This window comes from Ambystoma mexicanum, chromosome 6q (assembly GCF_040938575.1).
Source record: "Ambystoma mexicanum isolate Mex_15411 chromosome 6q, UKY_AmexF1_1, whole genome shotgun sequence".
Lineage (NCBI taxonomy): Eukaryota > Metazoa > Chordata > Amphibia > Caudata > Ambystomatidae > Ambystoma > Ambystoma mexicanum.
Window position 1 is genome coordinate 714,470,492 of NC_090937.1, and position 16,405 is coordinate 714,486,896.

Below are 16,405 nucleotides of genomic sequence, written 5' to 3' on the forward strand. Positions count from 1 at the left end.
TTCTCGTGATGATTGTGTGAGGCTTGGTAAAAATTATATGAGTGCCACTTCCTCCATAAACTGACCACTGTTAACATTAAAGAAGTCTACATCCCCCAATATGAACTGGATATCTCTAATAATGGTGGTAATTTCACGTTTGATTGGGAAATATGCTACATAGAAAATCAAAAGGGGCACGTACCGATAAGCCGCTAGAGGGGTGGGATGTCTTAAATAGACCTCATGTCGTTTTCTTTTTCACCTCCTACTCCCCCCCCCTCGCTCCCCTGCTAAACCCCACAGTCACTGAGATTGGTGACCAGGGCACTTATGTGTCCTTCTGGGTCCTACCCCCCCCCCCAATCGCCTTTAGACGCTGCCCATCCCCAGGACTTGCCTTTGGCACACACTGGCTTGTGCTGTCTCACAGGCCTGCACATATTGTAATGGCAGTTCACCAATCTTACCAAGTGATCTCTGCCAGGCACTTAACAGCTGCTTGCAACATAGTCCCTACCACTTCCCTCCGTGGAACTCCCAGGACTTAGCCCCCCTCCATCGTCCCTCTCTGCACTTGCACATTCTGAATGCTCACGGGGCCTAATAGGACCTCCTCTTTCTTTCTCTTCATGTTATTGTATTTGCATCTCATTCCCATGTTCCCTCCCCGTTGACCTGTGGGAGCTTTGAAACACAATTTACTTGATATATAAGCGCCTTACAAATGCACAATAAAATTAAAATACAAAAGGTTTTGGAGTGTGATGAATTTAGAAACAATCCACCTAGCTCTGAAATGGCAGCACTAAATAGAGCTATGGCTAGGCTAGAGAAATCGTGTCCTAAGCACTCATCGCAGGGGGGATTTGAGGGATGTTAAAAGTTCGGAAAAGGGCAGAGAAGAAATGGGAAAATTCATTCTGAGTGTCCCACCTCCATGGAAATAGGAGAGAACACAAGAAAAATTTCAGGTTAACACGTGTCCTTATAAATTGATCTTGGAAAGTATATTTGAGAAGGAGAGTCGTTTAACGCTAAATAGAGATCTCCAATTTAAGAGTGCTCTCCACTAAAGACCTAGAGAGGGTTTTATTTCCTCACCCTACGCAGACAAATATCGCTATACTAAGTACTGACATGAGACTTGTCAATAAACTCCTTCCAATGGAAGTTCATCTTTTAAGAGAGTTTGGTTTATAATTGGTGAAGTTAATGGTGAACTAAATAACATGGAACATTAGTAATGGAAAGAAGCCCCAACTGAGAGAGGCAAATAATTTGTTATCACGGTGTGGGGAAGAGAAATGCACTCCAGAGAAGTACTGGAGTAAATCAAGTTTGGTCTTGGGTGTCAAGCTCATTAGTGAGTCAAAAACAAAATCAACGATCTTTGAAGTGTCTTTAATAGGAAATGTTGCATGGACATACTAACATGGACTACCAGGGGCACACCTCGTTGATTAATAATTTACCCTTAAGAAACATCTGAAGTCAGTTTGACATTATTTGTTTACAAGAGATCTTGCTCCTTGAGCGTTCTGGAGTGAAAGTTTTTTTTTACATGTTTTCAAGGGGCCCAAAATGGTAAGTTGGCTCGCCCTACAGGTGGCCTGTTAGTTCTTATCAGGACACATTTTGGTTACATCCATATTAAGGAATATAATTTTCAACAAGGTGCTTTAGTTGTCAAATTTGACTGTCCAGTCAAATGTTAAGCCATGTTGGGTTAACTGCTGTTTGAATAGGATTTACTGTCCAGTCGAGGGGGACCCTTTGCAATTCCCTTTGCTTAGTAACATATACTGGCACATGTGTGTGTGTCCTCTTGAATGTTTTTTGGAAAGTCTTTCTTCCCTTATTGTGACCTGGAGGGGTAAATACCATAAAGGACATGTAATGGTATTGGGGGACTTAAAGGGAAGACCAGATTGGCAAACATATAGACCACCCCGTATAAGCAAAAACGCTGGTAACAGAGAATTATATGGGGTAAAGTGGTTGGAGTGTTTTCTTAATTTAGGTTTTGTGAAACTGAACTGGGTAATAACCAACAATGTATTGGGTGCACCAACTTAGCGGAGAGGGACTTCGTCATCAGTTTTGGATTACATATTCACTGACGAATATTTGTTTAGTATTTATAAGGAACTTTTCATCGTGTATACTAAATGGAGTGATCATAGTATGATCCAAAGCTGTTTTTATATTCCCCAGGGTACTAAAACTGATGTTTATCCAATGAACCTTATGAAAAACCAATCCAAAAATAGAGTGAGTTGGAACAACACTACTGTAAGGAAATATGATGAGAAATTGCTCCAATTCATGCAATCCACCACTTATGAGGGTAAATTAAGAACCTTCACTCAGAATAACTCAGGGTTCTTTTTAACTGCTACAATGGAGCGAATGGAGGACAGGCTGAGCGTTAAAAAGCGGAAATCTCATATGCTTAATCCTTTGGTGGCAGAGGAAAGGAAGGAAATGAGAAGAGAAATCCGACAATTAAATAATGCCGACTTGGGCCCCAGCACTATTCATCTGCAGATTAAGAGGGTCAGGCAAAAATATGAAAACTGGATCTTCAGATTTAAATCAAGTCTGGTACAACGAGATGCAGAGTGGATGGTAACGTGTTTAGTTAATTAAGATTTTAAAAACTTCTGGAAATTAATAAATCAGCTAAGAACAGGACAAGTGGCCACTCAGTCTAATGTAGAAAAAGAGGAAGATTGGGTGGCACATTTTTCCAAGTTATGCGCGAAGTAAGAAGGAGACCAATCGTATAAGGTACATTTAGATTCCTCCACTAACTTGGAAAGGATTCAGATAGATAGTGAAGCTGTTCTTAATACTATATGTAAAGCAAGCTCCTTGCGAGTGCCAGGAGTGAACTATTTAACATATGGACTTTTTAAGAGTGCTCCGAATCTTTGGGCATCAATCCTTACATTTTTGTTTAAGGACATAAAACGGGAAGAGAGTTTTCCTTCTGAATGGGATACATATTTTGTTATCCTTATTGTTAAGAAGGATCTTCACTCAAACCTGGGTAATTATCACCCTATTTCAATATTACCAGTGGATAGCAACATTTTTGCATCTATGATACTGAAGCTTTTGGAAGAGTGGGCGTCTTCAGTAGGAAGAATAAATACATTTCAAACAGAATTTCGTAAATCCCATGATGGTACCAGTTTGAATGGTTTTCTTCTAAAATGTTGCCAAGATCTGGTCATTAGTAAAAAAATATAAGGTAATTTATAAAGCAGCAATTGCTCTCACCTGAGCGGTTGAAATCAACTATGGTGAAAACCTTTAAAATGGGGGATTCCTCAAGAGCTGTTAAAATTAATAAGAAATGTCCATGATAATTCGAACGTACGTACAGGGATCGTTTAAATCTGGAAGGACCTTACTCTAGGAAAATACCAACAAGAAATGGTTTGAGGCAAGGATGCGCTTTGGCTCTCTGCCTCTTTAATGTATATATTTCAGATGTTGGTGAAATGATAGGGCATGCAGCCTTGGTTTCGCCTAAAATTGGTAACATTAGATTGTCCTGGTTGGCTTATACAGATGAGTTTAACTTTATGGACTGCACTGAAATGGGCCTCCAGAGACTATTGACTGCTTTCTCTAGATATGCAAATGAAAACACCCTCGTAATGAATGTCTCCAAATCCCCAATGAATTTTAAAGCAAATAATAGGAAAGTTTTAAATAAGTGGTTTATTAACAGCATAAGGTTCAATACGGTTGAGCACGTAGTATACTTGGGTTTTCCTCTTATGAGGGCTGTAGGCAAAGGGTGTATTAAGATTTATTATAGGCATTTGGTAGAAAAACTCATCTCGCAAATGCAGTACCTTAAAAGTGCCTCTTGTAAATATTCAATTAAACCAGTGATCAGGTTTTATGTAGGAAAAGTGATACAAAACTTTTATATGGTGTAGAGATGTTGCACGAGAAAGTATTGTGTTTGCTGGACTCATTGGAGAGTTGGATACAGAGAAAAGTTATGTGTATCCTTATGCTGCTGCCTCAATTATGATAAGATAGGATTTAGGTTTAAATTTTGTTAGAGCGCAGGGGTTTTGGAAAATGTTTGCATTGTACTCTACATTTTTAACGGTAAATGGTCTCAACCTAAACGCAGATTTAAAGGAAATAATGGAAGGAAAAACAGAAAAAACTTTAAATGAATGTATTGAATATTATGAATATTTTTTACAATTTGCCAACATTACCAAGATTACATTTTTACCAATGACCCAAGGAAAGGAAAGAAAGTCTTATATTTGTGGACCTGGAGAGTAACTATAGAAAAACTTAATTTATTAAGGATTATTAATTATTTGAAACATGAAAATGAATGTTTAGGTTCTTTGGCTCCTATCTAATTTTATTTCTGGGTGAAAGGGCTTGGCAGGATTTTATTAGGTTTAGGTGGAACTTAAACCTTGCGAAAGAGATCTTGATAAGACCTAAAATCATAACAATAAATAATAGAAGGTGTCGATTTTGTGGTCTCGAGAGTGAGGTGGAAACACATAAACATCTTTTCATGTTTTGCAGAACACTGGCTCCATTGCAGATTGTTTATTTTAAAAGATTTATGGAGGCAGGATCACACATGGTAGTGATTATTTCTGGAAGGTTTGTCAGGGCATTCGACTCCTCTCTCATTGGCAGTAAATGGAGTTTTTAATAATTTGAAATTAGAGACTAATTTAGTATATGATAAATGAACGTTTGGCTTGAGAATTGGAATCTTTCTTAAATCTTTTAACTTCCTATTTATCATATTATATGATTATTTAATACTGTATAATGTATTGTAATGTAATGTTTTGTATATATTATATTGTTAAGGTTGAGCTTTTGTTTAACCAATAAACAACTAAAAAATACAAAAATTAAACTAAATAATGTTACGCTGCTCGTGAACATTAGTGCCAAAGTATTTGTGCACAAAGTGATAGCCCTCAGAAACATCAACAAATCAAGTGGACTCACACTGTTCGCCAGCTATACCTTTGTGAAACTAGAACATTAGAGAAAGCCAAAACATGAGTGAAGTAAGGACTACGTCTGGTTAGGGGTATTGTGATGGAAATGTCATACTGCAGCTCACATTAGCATTGTGCACAGAAGTCCATCTGAGTAGAGTGTACAATATAGGCTCATGGTTCATGTCCCTAGATACTGGTGGAAGATGCCATATGTTGGACAACCATGACATGATCTTTGCAAGATTTGCAATATGTTCAGTCTCCAGATTTACCCTACAAATCTTTTTGATGGTAAGTGCAATGGACCAAGAGCAAGGTTTTAGCTTAGCCCAGCTGCATCCTCAGGGCCTCATCAACATATGTATGCCCTCAAAATATAGACTCAAAGGGAGAGTTTTCATGTCTCCCCACACAGTGCCACTGGCACACTGCAAAAAATACCATGGGGGCCTCACCACATGTTTTGCCTCATCTCTCACCAAACCCTGTTATAGCCCTAGATGTTCTCTCTACAGAAGCCATTAAAATAATGGGAGATTCTAGACGCGAGAGGGTAGTGGGACATGGACCATAGAGGCTGTCGGTTTTGTAAAAATACTGGGGAATTGGAAATCTTAAAACACATATTGCTCTATTGTGAATTTTTATCTGAGAAAAGAGCCCTGGTTTTGGGACATTTTGGAATACTAAACTAACTCAGGAAACCTGGAGGTCAATTTTATTTAGTGGGCACTATTTTGTTCCTTGTCTATTGCTGTGGGAACATTTTTACAGAATCTTTTTTAATTATGTCTAGGATATATGTCTATCTATATTAATGCAAGGCCCTTTGTGCTTTGGATTTGGAGCTTTTATTGAAATGAACTTTGTGCTTCTTTTAAAACTTAGGCCGATATTTTTGTGGAAAAAGTGTTTTATACATGTATTTTTCTTTTTCTATTCCCTATGCAATGTAACTTATCTGTTGTGGTTTATAGCTAAAGGTTTGCTTGCAAGCTGAAGAGCTAATAAATAAAAAGAATAACAAAAATAAAAAAAGAATGAATGCATTTTACAGCATACTTTTTGGGAAAATTTGATAAATGCCACACAATTTAAAATGCATTGTATAGAGTGACAAACTAAAAGAATCCAATAAATGCGAGTTCACTAACAGTACACAGGAGCATTTTCAGATGCATTTTCATTATGGCTTTGCCCACAATACATGCCAATATTCTCCCATGGTGAGAAGACATTTTCATGCTTTCTATTTTTGGGAATTCTAGGTTCACTTTCAGGGCCCCTGAACAGTTTGCTTTTTCCCTAATTTTATTTTAGGATCACTGAGTTATTTTTGGTAGTCAGTGGTCTCATAAAGCGTCCAGTCCCAGGGGTGCTTCTTAAGTGTCCCATTTGTGGTCTAGGGTAAATATAATCAACCTTTACTTATGTTTCATGAAGTAGACTGGTGGCAGCTGTTATTTAGTTATGGCTTCACCAATGCTGCAAGCCATTTTACCGCATTGGTTGCCCAATGTGCCTTTTCGGTAACCTTTGGGATACCAATGTATTTTTTTAAGTTCTGCTCTCTTTGTTTGTTGGGGTGCTTTGCTTCGGGGAACCATGAAGTGGGCCTAAAATTGCTGTTCTCCACATGATGGTTCTTTGTGAGCTCACATGGCAACCTCTATAATGGGATTTTACTGGTTTAGCCAAATATTTATGGTGCACTAACAAGGAAGAACATTTTATTGGTTGCTAAATCTTCCTCCTTCAAAGGCAAGCCCTGCCACGCCAATGGAGAGGTCACATCAGGGTGATAATTACTAGAGACTCTCTGGTGCTGGGCAGACAAGGAAGAGGTCGAAATTGCAGTACCTCCGGAGAGAACTTGCAGCCAAGAGAAGGGTTCCACCATCTTGGGATTTGTTAGGCTATGTACTATTCCTGTGTCCATCCCCACATCTTGCAGCCAAAGCACTATGGGGCTATCAGGAGCCATGATTTAACCCTTAAAGAAGGCATGAAATTGACCAATCTACTGAGGCAAATTGACTAAACAAAGGGTGAAACGCACCCCTTGTTTGAATCATCTTGGACTCAAACCAGAAGAAGGCTTTACCCGAAAACTTATTGGGATCAGTCTGGCCAAAGTCCTCTGCCATAGAAGTGAAGATAAATACTCTGATGGAGGAGCAACACCCTCCCCTCATCCATGCCATAGGGCCATGTTGGGTTAACTGCTGTTTGAATAGGATTTGCTGCTGCCTTTCCTCTGGTAACTAGAATCGGGCTAACATGAGGTGCCAGCCCCTGCAATTGCTCTCTAGCAACCTACCTGGCTTGGAAGGGCAGAGAAAGAACTCACTCTGTCCCTGGAAACTCTGACAGGATCCTCCAGCAACTGAGAAGCCAAGGAACAGCTCTGGGGTCTGTTTCCCATCGCAAATGGCTTTCGAGCCAATTCAACTACTTTCATGTTGTTTTCAACACTCACTGCTTCAATCTGCTTTGAGCCGGTGAACCGCTGACTTAACATCGCCAGCCTGAACTCCAGTTGTTGTGGAGCCGATCACCACTGCAGAACTGTATCTCATCACCTGGAGCTCATCAAACGGACTTGACCGTTTTGAGTTGCTGACTTGACCATCACCTGCCTGTTTCTTCAGCCAATTGTTGCCGATCATCGCTACAGGCGCGCACTGTATCAATGTACCAGGTCAATCTGACTCGACCATCTTGACGCTGACGAATTGGGAGCCCGCCAATCGATTGTCTCAACACTATTTTGACACACTAGAAAGTGCCAAAAAGCCTGGCTCAACACTGTCCAGACACGCAAGAAGAATATAAAAGTACTAATAGTGGTCCTCTCCCCCTGGTCTGATTCTAAGGGCCAAGGTGACAATTTAAGATTCTACTCCTTAACTTTTTAAGGCAACTCCTTTGAACTGCATATTGCTGCAAAGAGTACTGCCTGTCTACCCGTGTCAGCATATCTCGAATGCCCTGCTTCATCTTAAACTCTGCATATTCTATGACTTCTCTTACGAGGGTTGGTCACTAGTATTCAGTCAGTGTGTTTTGTATTTTTAGTTTCATTAAAGACTACAATTTTTATAGAACCATCTTTGGACATTCCGCAATTCTAGTACCCCTGTACTATCGCTATTTGGATGCTTCTTTTCCAGCTCACTCTCCCCCACAACCCCAACAGTATAAATGTCCCTCAGCCCACATTACCACAAGATGCAAAGGCGGTATACTTGTCAGGTTTAGCCTGCTTTACCTTTATGATTGGGATTACTACTGCTTGAGTAGTAGTGTGGGGATGAGTAGGTGTTTTATGCACTACTCATCCCTTGACTACTGCAAAACGGGAATAGTTTTGCTGTAATGGTGGCCAGCGGTTGGCATCTGCCACAGACTGTGCATACAGCTTATTCAGCCAAAATAAAATAACTGTACAGGTAACATCAGAAACACTGCCAGGTAATTTTTGTAGTAATGGAGCTGAACATGGATTTGTGTAAGCTTTGGAATCTAGCGCTATTATCGGTCCTTGCCAGGAAAGGGAAACTCCCTGATGGCAGTAAGGCTCGAGAGCTAGAAATGCTGAAACGCGGCCATGCTTTTGAGGAAGAAAAGGTGGCTGAGGAGACCGGGGAGTTGAATAGTGACCTTGAGCCCCAAGCAAAGTACCCATTCGAGTGGGGGTGGGGGTAGTAGTGGATGGGGACTATGGCACTCTGAGCGCTGAGTAGGAGTACTCAGCATTCTATTACTGCAGTAGTAATTTTATCATAGGTGGTTTTACTTATTTTCTAGAGACCACACTTTGGAAAAAATGTGTCACACATGTGACTCCATTTTACATTTCATTACATTAACAGTGTCATTTAACACTGTTCCACTAAAAAGCAAATGACATGCAGTAGTATATCACAATCCATGATTGGTACTACAGAGCTCATATTACCATCGTATGCAATTCTTTTGCAATAACACCCGATCTAACAGGCCAGATCGGTGGCAACGGCTCTGGGCCCAGGTTACAGCACTCAGGCCTTTGCAATGGGTCCTTGCACCGTTGCCACCTGATCCGGCGGGCGAGACCAGGTGTTATTACTATTAGCACCCTGCGTTTTCAATCTGGAAACCTGGGTTGCTGACAGCAATGTGTTTTGCATGAATGAATGGGACTCCTCGTAGCATTCTGTTTATTCATACAAAATACTTAAGCAAGATGGCCGCCACAGAGCTGGAAGATGGGGCTCCAAACGGAGCCCCTCTTCCATTTACATGGCAGCCGGGGAGGCTGGAGCAGTCGGTTGAGCAGCCACCAAAAAGAATAAGGTGAGTGGGGTAGGGGATTGGGGAGGGAATGGGAGGGTGGGGGGGTGGATGGCGGTAAAGAGGAGCAGCAATCAGTTTGCTTGGAACACGGGCTTGTACTGGTAGATTCAGCCCGTGATCCAAGTAACCTGATTGGCTTAAACCCCCTGCATGGGTGCTAATAGACAATATAACAACACGCTGTGCAAATATATAACTATTTGGGTCCATAGTTCCAAACGTACAGCAAACAATATATCTTTATCCCCTGCCCCCAAACAACTTTCAAACTCCACAGTGGGGGCAGTCCTGCTGCGTGATCTGTTCTTCCAACCACTCTGAAGAACGCTCCAGAGGAATTGTCTTCACAACAATAATAGCCGATTACGTTTCTCAAACATACAATATATCTAATGTTAGATTATATTGCAAAGGACATCATAAAACATTATCTATAATACATGGTCCTGTGACAGTAATGCAAAGATTTCAATTTATAGTGTCATGCTTCAGTCCACCGACTTTCTGTATATTAACTTCTTGTGTTTTTTTCATTACCCATAAAAGGTTATGTGTTAGAAAAAGAGTGGGCCCGGGAGAGAGATAAGGGCATTTTAAGTAATAACCAAGGAGCGCATGACCTATGTGGGCTGCAGATAAAAACACTATTTACTAACACTTTGGGGTTTTGTGTGGGGATGTGATAATGCATTTTCTAGGCACTGCCATAATGGCACTATTTATTTTATTGGACATTTGTATGGCGCCTATACACGTTTGTTTTTGGCCATAAAATGTCAACAGCTGGCAAATTATTTTAGTACTTGGTCATATTTTGCCAGTGCCTGGCAAATGCCTAATGCCTGTACAAGAGCCAAAACTGTTGGCTTGACAGTGCTCGTTTTAGAAGGAATTAATTGCAAGGATCACATGCAAGGACACACATACTGCTTATAGATTAAATGGCTAGTTTGAAGCTGCAATTAGGCCATTATCTATCGAAATAACAATGGCATCAACTGAAAAACACTGAGCTAGCTCAAAGAGATCCCGGGGCGTTGTTTTATGGGCGGGGAGTAACAGGTAGTGGGTGGGAATGACCATGCACGGTTCATTTCCCGCTTATCTTCACTTACCTTGCCAACAGTTTTCACTTTTAGGCACCACTTACAGTGCCACCGAGCAGCCGAAACTAATCGGGGTTCGATATAAGAAAATGCAGCATAATGCAGCATAATGCATCACTTGTGAATTTATGCTCGGAGCTTTTTGGTAGCAGGGACCCTGTAAGGTTGTAGTGAAAGGCAAGCATTATACATTCTAGCGCTGCGAGGGCAGGAGGGCATCAGGGCACGTGAATAACTCAGAGGTTTCGTTCCACCCCGAAATATAAACGTGCCAGTTTTAACCAGAGGAACAGTGTGATAGTGAAAACCGTGACAATCAAGTGTGCGCGCGCACGCACGCACGCACGCACACACGCACACACACACATCTTGCTCTCCCTCGCGACATCGTGTATTGTCAAAGGATCTCATGTAAAAGCTTTCTAGGCCGCTTAGGCCTCTTCTTCAAATGTGATGAGCGTCACAACCCCAAAGTCTCAGTTTCACCCTCTGTCTAATGTTAAACAAAGTCCATTATGAAACAATAGTGTACTCATCTTCCCTGTGGGTTACATCCCAGTGTCAACCTTTGTTCAAAATAAAACACGAAGGCTGCACCCATCGTTTATTTATCACAGCGCCACCCATTGTGAAATGTTATAACGGAATTGTCTATTTCTCCCGTATGTTAATCCCAGTAACAGCCCCAGGCGTTGTTTATCTTTCCAACTGCTATTATCTGCGCTGTTATCCGGAGACAAGCACATTTGTGTTGACAAACAGCAGGCGTCGCTTGTCTCGCTGATGGGCTACTGGGGCCGCAATAAAGTGAGCAGTGAGACCATTGCCCCCCCCAGCCCCCATCTCAGGAGTCTGCTTTTGGAATGGGAGAATGAATGAGGCACGCAGTTTCCTCATAAATGTTTTTATGTTAAATGTTTCCTTAAACCCAGTAAAAATTGAAAGGGGTGAGTTGATGGGACATTTGATATATCAGAACCTCTAGGAGTTTTCGTTTAATCAGATCCATAGAGAGGAGTAGGAGATCTCCCTGGGGATCCGTTTTAAGAAACTAGGACCCAAGAAAAAATGTTCTGTCACTCAGAATGGGAGGCTGAGCTAGGATATAACTGGGAGAATGATTTGGACAAGGGTGAATCCTTGTGGAAAATGCCAACCGTACCAGTACACTAACATCCACAGAAACTTTAGAGGACTCCGTGCCTACGTTCCCCCCCACACACCCTGGTAAACAAGAGGCACTCCTTGAGACCACTATTTCAGCGGTCTCAAAGCAAGATAGTTTCCGGGAAGAACAGGAAGAGGAAGAACCTTTTAATCCCAGAGATATCCCTCTGTGATTTCTAGGGATCAGAGGCCTAAAGCTAGTGGACCAGGTATGGATGCAATAGTGATAGGCGGTGGAGATGAAGATATTCTCTAGATCCCTATCTCCTCCCTGAAACAGACTATGTTTCGCATGTGGAGAGGGGTGGCATCTTGCGAGACATTGCCCTGCAAATAGAAGTGGTTTCCCCATTATACCACCAGTACTAGAAAAAGACAACCCCAAAGGAACACCAGAACGACCCAGGGGTAACCCACAGTCTTCCGATGCTCTCGTAGTAGGAGGGGAAGATATAGACCTCCCATTTTCTACATCCCTACCTCCTATCTCCTACCCGAGACCAAATGTGTCTCTCAGGTGGAAAGCCTGGGTATCTGACAAAGCAGCGCTCCTTAAAAAAGCTTAAGAACACCAGCCCACCCTTATGGCAGAACCTCAAACAGGATAATGAACTGGAGGAATTAAGCACAGGCCATTTCTACGCAAACATCTTATACACCCAGACTGACATTAATGCAGAGTCCATAAGGGCTGCCCAAACCAATCTAGAGAACTTTAAAAACCTTAGGTCATCACACCAAGGGAAGGTCCCAAGTAAATATTCCCCTTTAATAGCTATGAAGAGGACAAATGCACAATAGATATCCCACATGGTCCTGGGATGAGACAAACCCCGACAAAATAAATGTAGAGAGTTACCCTTTCAGCCCACATGGGAGAGCCGATGAAGCAGGCGATTCAAATACTGGCAGCAGTAGAGGAGACGTGATGCCAATGGTACCAGGAGCTAGAAACTTGCCCGCTGCTAGAGGTGTTTCTGAGGCAATCGTCGCAGGTGAACACCCGAGAGGAGCAGAAGCCTGAGCCTCCACCCAGTCAGGACGCCTGGAGTCCGTGGAGAAGCAGACAGGGGCAGCTCAGAGGCTGGGAGTCAGCGCAGAGCTGCCGCAGTCCCTGGAAGCCACGAAGGGTAGCCGATGAAGACCAAAGCACCCTCAAGAAATGGAAGACTACCAGTAAGCTCTACAGAGAGGTTGGGGAGACCAGGAGGGTTGGCGGGACGGTTACAAGAAGAGAGAATCATGAAGGTGAGTCTGGGACCTGCACACACAAACCTAATCAGGGCCTCCAAAAGCAATCTTCATAGCCACATTCCCTGGCAGGATAGTGACCAGGCTGGCTATGAGTAGTAGTGGCAAAGCAAGAAGAAGAACAATTAAAAATACAGGATAGGCAAGTCTGGGACTCATACCCATATGAAGCGAGAGAGCCAAAGCCATCTTAACAGTATCAGTACCTGCCAGGATAGAATACCAGGTTGGCTGTGACCAACGAAGTAGTAGCAAAGCAAGAAGACAACCATAAATACATGAAAGGCAAGTCTGGGATTCGCACCCATATGAAGAGAGAGCCCAAGCACTCTTTAGAGTCACAGTACCTGGCAGGACGGTGTACCAGGTTGGCTGTGTACACCATGAAACCAAGGAGAAGACAGGAGGAATCTTCATAGTCACAGTATCTGGGAGAAACAAGAGCCAGGTTCACAGACACAACCCTCTCTGAAGAGTTCTCTCCCATCAGTCAGTGTGATGCCACCACTTATATACACTGTGTCACAATAAGAGGCATCAGGGCCAGGCTCCCTATGCACCACTGCCCTCGAATGATTGCGCTCTACGTCTTTTGTACAAAACCCAAAGGGCTTGGCACTGAAAAAGAAAGCAATAATCTGTAGTTCAGGATTCATCACAGCTCAGAGGAAGGCAGCACAGTCCACCATGCGAACAAATCACTGAGGGTTGACTGTGCTGCCTGGCACTGTGCTTTGGCTGAGAGATGTTCATTCAGATTAAACATTTCAAATGTACATTAGGATGTTAATCTAAACGTACGTCTCGTCACCCAAAGCAAGGGGGCCGCACCTCTTTGCCTTAACAAAGGAGCTGCTCCAGGTCCTTGAACTAATCAAGTTCCAAAAACATTCGAAAAAAAGGGGAGAAGTTCTCAATTGTTATATGGCCAAACCTTGACAGGGAATTGGTGGATTCTGAAGCCCTTCTGCAACCACAGTGACTGTAACAAGTGTTTCCCATCTTTGCTGTCATACCCAGAATCCTAATCCTGCAGGAAGTCATGTTGGGTAAAAGGAAGTGATGCAAACGTGCATTTTCCATGATTGAAACATGTTTCTTCTTTGAGGGTGGGTGCTTGCTTTCTCCCCAGTCTGCACTTTCCCCAGCACTTTTGTCCCAGACAGATCGAAGAACCTCCTCTGTAATAGTCCCTCCTAAGCCTGCCCACCACCAGCCTTGAAATGGACATGAAGAGGCCTGCCCAGGAAAAGTAATCTGCCGCATGTCATTGAGATGACAAGAGTCTCACTAGAGGCCCAAAGCCTTTCCTGGGGACACCTGGAACAGCTGTTTACAGTCCAGAGAAGAAGGCAGGAGATTGCAGCAGATTTCCTTTCCATCTGCTCAGCCAATGACAATTTAGCTCAGCTCAAACAATCTGTTTAGCAGCAAATTTCAGATTGACATGAACTTCAATTCATTTTATACCAATTTATCATTTTTTAGGATGAAGCGTGTCTTTAAATCAATTCAGCCTCCGGTGTAGAAAAGGCTGCAGGTGAGCCACCAGGCATGCGTTCAGTGAGGTCACTGGGAGTGGAGCATTACAAAAGACTGTCCGTTTCCTTACCTCCATATTCTCAAGACAAGGTAAATGTGGAATTGGCCATAACTTTGTTTCTGTGCATAATTCAGACAGATCCTCTAGAGACACACTTCTTCAGGTTGTCCGGCCTGTGCCCCCTGCCCCTCCATCCCCCAGGCTGTTCCTAGCAGATATGTAAATCCAAAAACGGCATGCCACTGTAATATAACACAATCGGTTAGGTGCTAGACTTTTGAATAAAGCATCCTGCTGAAGAGCGGTTTGAGGTTTAGCAGTCATTTAAAGTAAATAATACATTTTCATTTTACAGTAGGTCTGTTGTTAACCATATGATGGATGTCAAATGAAAAAAGTAGATACATATGCATTTTGTATCGTTAAGCCATTAGGTATTTTACAGGATACTTTCAGGAAGGCTGCATTAAGCTGGCATGGGCACATTTCCTTTCCTGTGTTTACGGCCATGTTAGGTAGCCATGTGGCCTAACAACTGCTGGCATGCACAGTAGAAAGCAAACATAGGTGACCTGTGTGCGTTATTCATATGTTTATTATTATTCATTGTGTCATTCAGTCTTTCATTTACACACATTATGGAATGGGAGGCTTATTTGTGTAACACCTTTAAAGGCACTGAGTTCTTTTCGGACAGTGAGACTGATCAGCAGGCCTGACTTTCATGCAGAATCCATCATTTGAGTTCTTGCAATGTCCTCTGCAGTCTGCGAATGGGGACACTTTAACCGCAGCACAAGGACATTGGATGTGCCCGAGAAAGGGATATGTCAGAGGCATAATGCAAGAGTTTCTATTTGTGCACACCTGATGCCGTAGACTATGTTGATTTCATATATATATGTCACCGCTTTATTCACTTCCTCATTTTTAGAACCATGCCATTATTTGTTAAAGCACAAAGTGAAAACAGTACCGCAATGAAGTATGCACTTCCAAACAGGGAATTGCATTTTACATAGGACTGATCAAGTGAAGAGAATAAACAACATGTATCGCCTCTGAACCCCAACAATTTTATTTGATGTTCAAGGGAACACATTGTTCTTACTTGGAGGCCAAGTTCTGATTGGAACTGGTAAGGAAGTAACAAGCAATCCCCTTCTGGGGAAACTCATCCCTAGTGATCAATATTATGCACTAAGTTTAAAAGATAGCAACAGGGATCTTCCGACGACACTGATACATGGATTTCTTGAACTTGAATCCAACTCCTTTGGGCAAATAGAAGAATGCTTCCCAGAGCCCCCAGAGAAATGAGAAAAGTCTAGTTTGAATAACACGCTGCGTGTATAAGTCATGACTCATCTATATCTTTGCATTAAGCCCTCTATTTCTTTTACATTATGCTCAGTTTAGTGCAACCGTTTATTGGTGTGGATGCTGAAATGTACTGGCGTTGTATCAGTTTACTGGGACTGCTCTGCTCCTTTAAATTTAGATACATCATTGTGTAAATGCCTGGCCCATTCCTGGAAGATGAACACATGTATGAGTGATTTCACACACCCTTAAGACCTTGCTCCACACAGAGTTGACAATTCACACCATTTGTCATCAGAGGCTCCCCCGATCCGATCCCACGGAATATGTTATAATTTCAAATTTCCCTCTAATGAGAATTGGCTATATTTAGCCTTCCAATTCATTTTTCATGTTTTTAGAATTGTTTTTGCCTTTTTTTATATGTGGGTTTGCTGCCTATATCCCCCTCAGTACCTTTTCAACAGACCTCTTCTTGCCCCCCGCCCCCCTCTCCTCGTTTCCACTCTTTTTTCGACTTTTTATGATTGTGTGTCAGTGTGGGGGATGAGGGAAATTGTGTGCGGGGAAGGGAGGGGGCAGGGAATGTCAGTGTTATTGTGGTGGGGAGTTGAGGGGGAATGTTTTGGGCAAGGGAGGAAATTGGAGCTTGGACCCCTGATTTCTAAGAAAATCCTGCC

General features: G+C 42.3%; 1 protein-coding gene across 4 annotated transcripts in view; it reads right to left on the reverse strand.

The window, feature by feature from the left end:
* Nucleotides 1-16,405, reverse strand: part of ZNF827 (zinc finger protein 827) — an 883,430-nt gene that overhangs the window by 93,566 nt on the left and 773,459 nt on the right. The gene's annotated exons all lie outside the window — the stretch shown is intronic.